General features: G+C 37.9%; 1 pseudogene across 1 annotated transcript; it reads right to left on the bottom strand.

Moving 5' to 3' along the window:
- Nucleotides 1–133: 133 nt before the first annotated feature.
- Nucleotides 134–6,253, bottom strand: LOC143529852 (PH, RCC1 and FYVE domains-containing protein 1-like; annotated as a pseudogene). Its single transcript, XR_013134734.1, has 7 exons — nucleotides 5,597–6,253; nucleotides 4,593–4,679; nucleotides 4,371–4,460; nucleotides 3,963–4,043; nucleotides 3,632–3,826; nucleotides 361–2,496; nucleotides 134–260 (listed from the first exon to the last, which is right to left on the bottom strand). The product of XR_013134734.1 is annotated as a PH, RCC1 and FYVE domains-containing protein 1-like (transcript).
- Between the last annotated feature and the right edge of the window lie 3,113 nt (nucleotides 6,254–9,366).

Below are 9,366 nucleotides of genomic sequence, written 5' to 3'. Positions count from 1 at the left end.
TCGTCATATTAAAAAAAATTGCAAATAGGGTTGGACGTTTAGTCCTACCGTAGTCCCAATTAGTTTTTTAACGGAAAAGTGATGTCATGTGAGACTAATTGTGTCTTTTCACATTTAAAATTTAATTAAATACTCTTATAAACTTCAGAACTCCTAATGTCGACTTCATCACCTTCGATTATGCATTGAACTTTCGATTTTGCACTGATCGAAGGTGATGAAGTCAACGTTAGGAGTTCTAGAGTTTGAAAGGGTATTTTCTAGAGTTCCAAATTTTAAAAGACAATTACCTTCACATGAATAACACATAACCACAGGGACCATTTGTGAATTTTCTCTAAAACATATTAACAAATATACCTGTGTTCTTAGTGTGCTAACTTCTTGACTGAGGCTATCATTAGTCCTTTTAGCATCATCCACCATGATCTTAGGTGACGAAAGTCCCGCCAAAGTTGGTGTCGGAGTGGTGGACCGAGCGGCGGGCTGGGCCGTCTAGATACAGGTGACGTGGGCCCGAGAAACAATTCGTGAGCCCGGGACCGAAGCCGAGAAAAACTTTTTAGAAGAACCGAAAACCGGATTAAAAGATTTGGATATACTAAGACCACCCCATTGAGAACTTCCGGAAGGAGTCGGTGACACACGGCCGCTGCTTAAATTCTAGCTTCTTGTTTCTTCTAGAAGAATAATTTTCCATCGGTCTTAACGATTCCATCGAAGCTAATCTAGCAAGACGAGGGCGAGAGCGTAATTCCACATTATCATTTTTTTCATTTTGCTCTAAACTTTGATTTAAGCTTCCTCTTCTACTCACAGAAGAAGACTGTGAGTGTGCATCAGTTTCAATAGCTTTTTTTAACTTGTTTCCACAATTATCACAAACGCGATACGGTTTGTTTGGATTCGGTGCCATAGATGCCCTCAGTGACTTCTTGCTACTACATGAATGACAGAAAACTAGCCCACAATTGTAACAATTATGGCGTTTTCGCTTGAAATTAAACGGTAAACGGCACCCGGAACACATAGGACTGATCCACACCCGACACCCATTTATGAAGACATATAGCTGCAGTAAAATTAGTACCACAAGCAATACCTTTAACTTGTTTATCTTTTAACGCTTCAACTAAAGTCGGATAACTTCTGTCATCCACATCTCCATGACCTAACCGTCCATTAGTTCCTTTTCCCCAAGTATAAACTTCTGTTTTTGAAGTTAAAACTGCAATATGATGGGCCCCACATGCGATTTCCTCTACAAAGGTGTTTGAAAGCTTACCTTCAACACGAAATGGGACTTTACCGTCAGCTTTCGGGTTTCCAAGTTGACCATAAACCGGACTTCCCATCGTATACACGTGACCCATAGTTGTAAGTGCTATAGTCATACTGTGCCCACATGCACCTGGCAAAAATTTGGGTCCACAAGTTCAGCAACGCAAGTAGGTACTAATTTAGTTTCTTTATCACCGTGTCCTAATCGACCCTTGTCACCATCTCCCCATGTAAATAATTTTCCCGAACTACAATTACTAGAACTCGAATTACCGACCATAACTTCTACAACCGCAGCCGTATGCCACACGCCACAAGCGGCCCGAACAGTTCGAAGTCCTTTTAACGACTCGACTTCTTTCGGTACCGACACACTTTCCCGATCACCGTGACCCAAAACACCAAAAGTTCCATCACCGAAAGTGAAAAGTTGACCGGCTGATGTCACAACAGCTGTATGCCATGGCCCGCATGCAATTGAAGAAACATGGATCCCTTCTAATGGACCGTTTACTCGCTTTGGAACCCAGTGACTGACTTCATTCCCGTGTCCTAAAATACCAAAATGCCCTTCGCCCCATGTGTAGAGTTCGCCTGATAAGGTAACCGCACATGTGTGATACTCGCCACACGCGATAAGCTCGATGTTTGTATTGGAAAGTGAATCGATTAACTTTGGATGTAAAACATCCGACTCGATACCGTGTCCTACCCTGCCACTGTGTTCTTCACCCCATGAGAATATTTCTCCTTGTTTTGTAACTAATGCTGCGTGTCTTCCACCACAAGCAACGTTTTGGACATCAAGGACTACTGCAGATTCTAGGGCTTTAGGTAACAAAGAATCAATTTTAACATCAAAACACCTGTTTGTTTTGTGGGGTCCACCACCTAGGACTCCGTCACGGTGAACTCGCCCCAAATGAAAACGTCACCTAACGCGTCCCCGTCATCGTGACCCGAGCCTTGACTTGATGAGCTGACAGCACTTGATAAGCTTACTCTGAAGGTGTCTACTCCTATGCCTCTTAAGTGGCTGTGCATGCTGTCAGACCCGCCAGATGACACTGAATGGGTCGACCCGTTTGTGGACATGGGTGGAAAGAAACCCTTCGGGGGAAGCTTGTATAAAGTTTCGTCTGGTGATGATTTTTCTAGACCATATTTTGGTGGGCTACCATATGGAGTGTAAAGGCTGAGATGATCAATGGTATCCTGAAAATGCAATATGATGTGACGTTTAGCCATAGTATGTCAAAGTGTGTGTGTGTGTGTGTGTGTGTGTGTGTGTACATCCCTACCTCACACCTAAAGATCGCAACTTGAATCCATTCACATTTTAAAAGGAAAAATTTTAAATTCACACTAAATTTGGACAATTTGCCAACTTAGCCGACTGAATCATTTTGACACACCAAAAGTTCCAATTCTGACCCAGTACCCATATACTTATCAACGGGTCAACTTAGATTAATGATCCCTCTAACAAGTCGCATGGGTAAAAATAAGCTTGTAAACGAACCATGCGTCATTGAACTGTTCATGAAACGCCCGACGAATCCGTTTATTTTCTTTATTTGATAAACGAATGACCATGAACACATGTCTTGTTCGTCCATTTATGTTCAGTGAGCGTTGTTTGTGTTCATTCACTTAAATTTGTTTATGTTCGTTCATTTACGTTCATTTATGTTTGTTTGTTAATATATTCATTTAATTTTTGTTGGGTCCATTACAGTTTGGTTTAGTTTTAATAACTATTTAGGCCTTACAAATTGTTGTACACATCTACTTTTAATTGGTTTTAGCTCATTTATTTGCCTCATCTATGTTTCGTTATGTTAATTTATTTACTTTTGCGAATCGCTCATTTATACTGTTCACAAACAAACAGAAACGAGCATTAACATGTTCATTTTCTTAACAAACGAACACGAACAAGAAAACCCCATTCGTTTAACTGTTCATATTCGATTGTTTGTTCGGTTAAAGTTGAACGACCGAGCACAAAGATTCTCCGTTCGGTTCATTTACAAGCCTAGGTAAAATAAAAAGAAATACCTTGAAAGGAAATGGGTCAAAAGGGTAGGTATAAAGTCACCGAAAACAGTATTTTTAATGCCTCAAACCTCCTAGATAATTCGTAAAGAAAACCACATTATAGTGATATGTCATGATATAAGTTATTAATCTTATTTTGATACACAAACTATTTATAAAAAAATAATTAAAAAGAAAAAATTTTAGACAGTATGTGTTCAGGTCAAATTACCCGTGACCCGTTTCGACATGCATCAAACCAAACCCACCCGATCCAGCATTTTTCCACATGTAAGGTAAGAATCTTTACCTTATGTGAGCTATTGGCACTACCAAATGGAGAATGTAAAGGGGAGCTTCTTTGTGTATATGTTCTGGGACTATTAGCTTCAGATGGGATTTCATCGCTTCTTGATTCTGTTCTCCAATTTCTCTGATGACCACGCGATATTAGTGCTTTAAGGCCACTAAACCATACCTCAGCTTCATCTTTATCCTTACAGATCTAAGTAACAAAATGAATTCAAGAATATAAATACAAATTCTCAAAACTTATAGCTAATTGGCAGATTAAAGGCCACCAATTGCACAATTTGTATCAAAATCAATGGCATAAATGCAAAATGAACTGGAAGCCCTACCAAATCCAGAGACCTATCATTGTATATTAGGGAAAATGATTGATACTCCTTCTCAGGCCGTGGGTACCGTTGAAAGATTGGCTACACAACAAAGTAATATCATAGTAAATATTTATAACAATGAAATAAATCATAACGTAGTAAATAATGACTATCTCAGAGATAAAACATTCACATAATAATGTCATAAATAGAGTTGACGCAGTCATACACTAAAACAGCATCAAGGTCAAGCACAAGCATACACGCGTGTGGGAAAAGGTGATTCAGAAATGGCTAACTATCCTAATACTTACTAACCTAATGTAAATTTTACACTGAAATCACTTAAGTGGCACTGTTAACCGAATTTGATCAGTAATTTTGATGCCACTTTTTCAAGAAAAGTCTGCAAACTAAACAACTTACAGTTCTCTGTCCCGATACAATTCTGGTAACATGACTCAGTCTTAACTGCTTTTCTTCTTTCCCTGAAAACCATATGAGAATAGACTCATCCTGTAATAGCAGAGAAAAACCAGCATCCATTAAAAACACAAATGAGGATCAAACTTATAGTTAACAAAGATGAAACAAATCACATGAAAATATAACAAACATATAATCACAAAAGATAAAGGTCAAACTTACATTAGCCAATCTGAAGGGACAAAACTTTGGCTTCCCCCTTCTTCCATACTTGAGAAGATAAGCCCCCTTTTTAAGAGCAGTAATGGCCTGTGTATGAATATAAACAAAGACATTAAGTTCAACAAATTCATCACATATTCTGCTAGAAAGATTGTAAGACATGCATTTAAACATCTACCAGAATGGATTCAAGGAAGATGATATAACCTGAATAGAATTACAGAAGTACCATTGTTTGTAACTTGTAAGTGATGCACAGGGTTGTAAACGAACTGGATGTTTGGTAGGAAATTCGTTTATGTTCGTTTGTTTAATATGTGAACAAATATGAACAAGGAAGTTCATTCGATTAACTAAATGAACGAACACAAACAGAGGCCATGTCCGTTCAATTACGTGTGTGAGCATTCGATAATGTCTGTTTATGTTCGTTTGTTTATGTTTTTCTCATTAAGGTTTTTAATATCTTTTAAATGAATTTTCTAATTGATCATATAGATTTAAGCAAAATTATTAACTATAATTTATAAAAACATAAATATATACATGTATTATGTTAAAATGAACACCAACACAAACTTGGTAGCCGGACCGAACCATGGACTTTAACCATTCTCGGTTAGCCAGATCAAATAAAATATTGTTTGCGTCCATTTGTGTTCGTGAACCGTACACGGATAAGTTCATTTCCTTAATAAATGAACACGAACAAAAGAAACTCCATTCAGTTAGGTGTTCGTGAACCATTCGCTCATCTAATAAAAGCTTAACTGACGAACATGAACAAGGCCTGGTTCGGTTCGGTTACTCGTTTACAGCCCTAGATGCAAGGAATGAAGCTAATAATAAAAATATATAAATAGTAAGTTAGAGTCCTGGTCAATAAATTAGGTTATAAACTAAAACTATCAAGTACCTAATCTAATGTTTCAGGTGTAATTATAAATTATCAATAAACACGCATTCAATTAGGTCGTATAGTTCGAAAACAGTAACCGAATCACCTGCTCGATATCCCGTTCAACTTGCACGCCGGTTCTACTCACATCCGAACTCATCCTTCGCCTACAACAACAACAATCTCAAGCATTCACGCAATTCAAAATCACGTACCAGCATCCACCGTATCGATTAACCTCATTCCGCTTCTCAATTGCAGTAATTCTCCTAACCTCATCCATCAAATCAATCTCAATCCGTGTAACACATTGAGGTGGAATCTGGTTGTTTGAAAAGCGTGGGTGATATTGCGTGATTTGGAGGTCAGATCAGCATGGAATGGAATATAAAGAAAGAAAGAAAGAAAGAAAGAGAAGAGTTGATTGATGATCAGTTTAGACCGCTAGGAGAAAAAGAAAGAAAGTATATTCGTGGACTAAATTGGTCCTAATAAAGGACTGCTCACTTTTTAGTATAGTAATAATCGACTTCATAATTCAGCTTCATTTTAAAAGAGTGCAACATAATTTAAACCAACATGGTCGGTTAGTTTGTTACTTGTATGATGGAACATGGTTAGTTACTTGTATTTCGTCATAATTATACTTTTTTTTTAAACGAAAAAGAATCTTACGTGTAAAACTATTTTCTCGGGGCTATGTTCAAGGTCGACTCCTCAACCGTCATGGGACCGTACCCCCTAATGCGCGGGAACCGGATGGAATCCGTAAACCATCGCCTCTGTCGGGTTCGAACCTAGGATTAAAGCTTTAATTCGTCAATTCACCCAGATATCCAACGAATTGGCCCATGTAAGAATCTAACATGCATCTCCATTAAGAGAGGGCATGCCTCTTACCACCAGACCAACTTGTCACAGCCCCCGATCTCTATACCCCGGGACTCCGGGAGGGAAGCCGAGAACGTTGAGTGGTGGTATTGGTATTTATTAAGATAAACTTGCAGCGGAATATTTCATCAGAACCGTAGTTAGGAAAAATGATCAGAGTTATAAAAAAACACCATGATTCTTATTTCATAAACTGAGAATAAAACCAATTTTTATACAAACATAAGTTTTATAGGGATAATTTATTCTGGTGACAAACCACGTATTTAAGCTGGAAGCCCGCATGCATCATTCATTTTTCTCTAACAAGTCACCTGAAACATGTTTTAAAATATTTGATCAGCAAGAAATACTGGTAAGAACATTCACATGTAAATGACACATTTTACAGTTACAGCATTAAGATGTTTTTACATCTGTCTGCTTACAAATTACCGAAAGGTACTTGTCACTCGACCGTATCTATGACTGTGGTCATATTACTTATTGGCTAACACTTGTTCAGTAAGTAATGTTTAATAGCCTAGTAGGCAAGCATTGTATACAAAACCCCACAATACCAGTAGTAATCATCTCGTAAGTCTACAGAGACTTAATAACTGTTATGTATTTTAAAACATTTTGAAAGCATTATTTGTCATGAGTTTACTAGGTTTGAAAATCATCATAACAGTGTTGGAAAACCAGCTGTCTCACATAAATGTGAGTTGTACAAATACTCGAATGTCTCACCTTGTAAGTTTATAATAAATGAGCGCTTCCTGGTATTAAACACCTAAGTTGAACACAATGTAGCATATTTAAATTAGTATAAACCCAATAATTATAAGGATAATCACGAGATTATAAACTTTACACGATGACACAATGTCTTACCTTGTGTAGGCAGAGCTTTCGGATTTGTTTATAAAAGTTTATTTATCGATCGGAAAGGGTATCGTTACGACTACTCGAGGGTATTATACCAACTTCTAAATATAAAAAAAAAAGTGTGAGAGAAATCAGTGGTGGGACGAGAAAATGAAGGTTGATTTTCCAACCAATTTATAGTTGAAATTGGGCCAATTCGCGTAGCGCGAACCATCACCATGAAGATCTTCAAGTAGCGCAAACGACATATAGGGTTGCCGAGTCAGCCCTAGCTAGGCCACGTGGCAGGTTACGTGTCATTGTTGCGTGACCACCACGTCACGTAGCGCGAAGGACAAACGAAAGTCTGGATAACTGATGGTACTTCGCGTAGCGCGAAGGGCCTGAGTTCGTTTCTTCGCGTAACGCGAAGGAACAAGTTTTCAAAAATAATAAGGCGGCTCTCAAGCGGCTCACGGTGATGTGAGCGTGCCCATCAAAGCGCCACATTGAGCCCATCGCACTTCACCCGAGCCCGTGTGTGCCAGGTGCTTCACACCCTCCGTTAGGACCACTGAGTGCATGCTAGGCATAAAATAATATTAATATGAAAACTCATCTTCTTATAAAGAGTTTCCAAATTTATCTTACTTTTCATATGGGGCAAGAACTCACTTTCAAATTTATACCAAATTGTAGGCATTCTATTTCTTTTCCATGGAATTTACTTATTTTCTTCTCTTCGCTTTTCCTTTTATTTTTTTTATGGGTTGTTATACAACTTCTTAGAATCGTTATAATTATACGATTTGTATGAATGATTATACATTCCCGTATAACATATTATTAGTATTTAGTAGTGTGTAGTTAGTTGACCAGTTATAACTTCTTAATATTATAACTCTTTTTTTTAATATTTGAACGGTTTTAAAAAAACTCAAAATAAATAATATAAAATACATAGTGATTTTTAGTTGTCATTTTTAAATCTAACTTTTTTATTTATTTATTATTCTAAAATTTGTATTATATTATTACTGTAGTATAATTGTGATGTTTGGTGGCTTGGTGCCACTTGATCATCTTTTGGTCCAAGGGGCATAACACCGTTGGTCACACAAACTTACATTTTAGTTGTTTTAGTTTAATATCCTAGCGAACATAACCGAAATCTATCAAATTCGTGTCGAATTACCGCCATAATACACGGGAACGACGACACCCGGGTTTTACCAACGCTCAAGTTGTACCGATTCACTTCCATAATGCTTGAGACTGACAACACCTGGTTTTTACCAACGCCATGGTTTCATTGATTTTTTTAGTTCGCGCCGACATGCCACTGCAACGCACAACATTAACAATGTACAAGTTTTACCGACTCACCAACACAACACTGAGGACTGCAACGCTCGGGTTTTACCGACCGAATAACGTCGTTTTAAATTTATTGATTTTTTATATGTTAGTGAGAGGAATTTATTTTCTTGGATTTTCACGATTGGGTTTTACCAACGTTGGTTGTACCGTAATTGAAATTAACCGAATTTGTGTCGACTTGCCATCGTAACGCTCGGGTTTTCCAACGCACGGGTTACCGACTCACCCTCGCAACACCGAGGACCGCAATGCTTGTGTTTTACCGACCGAATAAATGTTGTTTTTAAATATTTTGTTTTTTATATATTAATTTTACGAATTTATTTTTTGGGGTTTTAACTGTTGGATTTTATCAACGTTGTTTATTAGATAACGACTGTAACCGATATTGATCGAATTCGCGTTGACTCGCCATCGTAACGCTCAGGTTTTACCAACCACATTGTTTATACCATAACGATTGTAAACGATACTTATCGAATTCGCGTTGACTCGCCATCGTAACGCTCTGGTTTTACCAACCACGTTGTTTATACCATAACGATTGTAAACGATACTTACCGAATTCGCGTTGACTCGCCATCGTAACGCTCTGGTTTTACCAACCACGTTGTTTATACCATAACGATTGTAAACGATACTTATCGAATTCGCGTTGACTCGTCATCGTAACGCTCTGGTTTTACCAACCACGTTGTTTATACCATGTAACAGCCCAGCTACTACCGCACCTAAATATTACCCGCTTTGGCCAGG

This window comes from Bidens hawaiensis, unplaced genomic scaffold (genome assembly GCF_021521415.1).
Source record: "Bidens hawaiensis isolate Kalapana, Puna unplaced genomic scaffold, B.hawaiensis_p1.1 tig00000636_1, whole genome shotgun sequence".
Lineage (NCBI taxonomy): Eukaryota > Viridiplantae > Streptophyta > Magnoliopsida > Asterales > Asteraceae > Bidens > Bidens hawaiensis.
The sequence above is the reverse complement of the archived record's forward strand: the minus strand, read 5'-3'. Positions and strand labels throughout refer to the sequence as shown.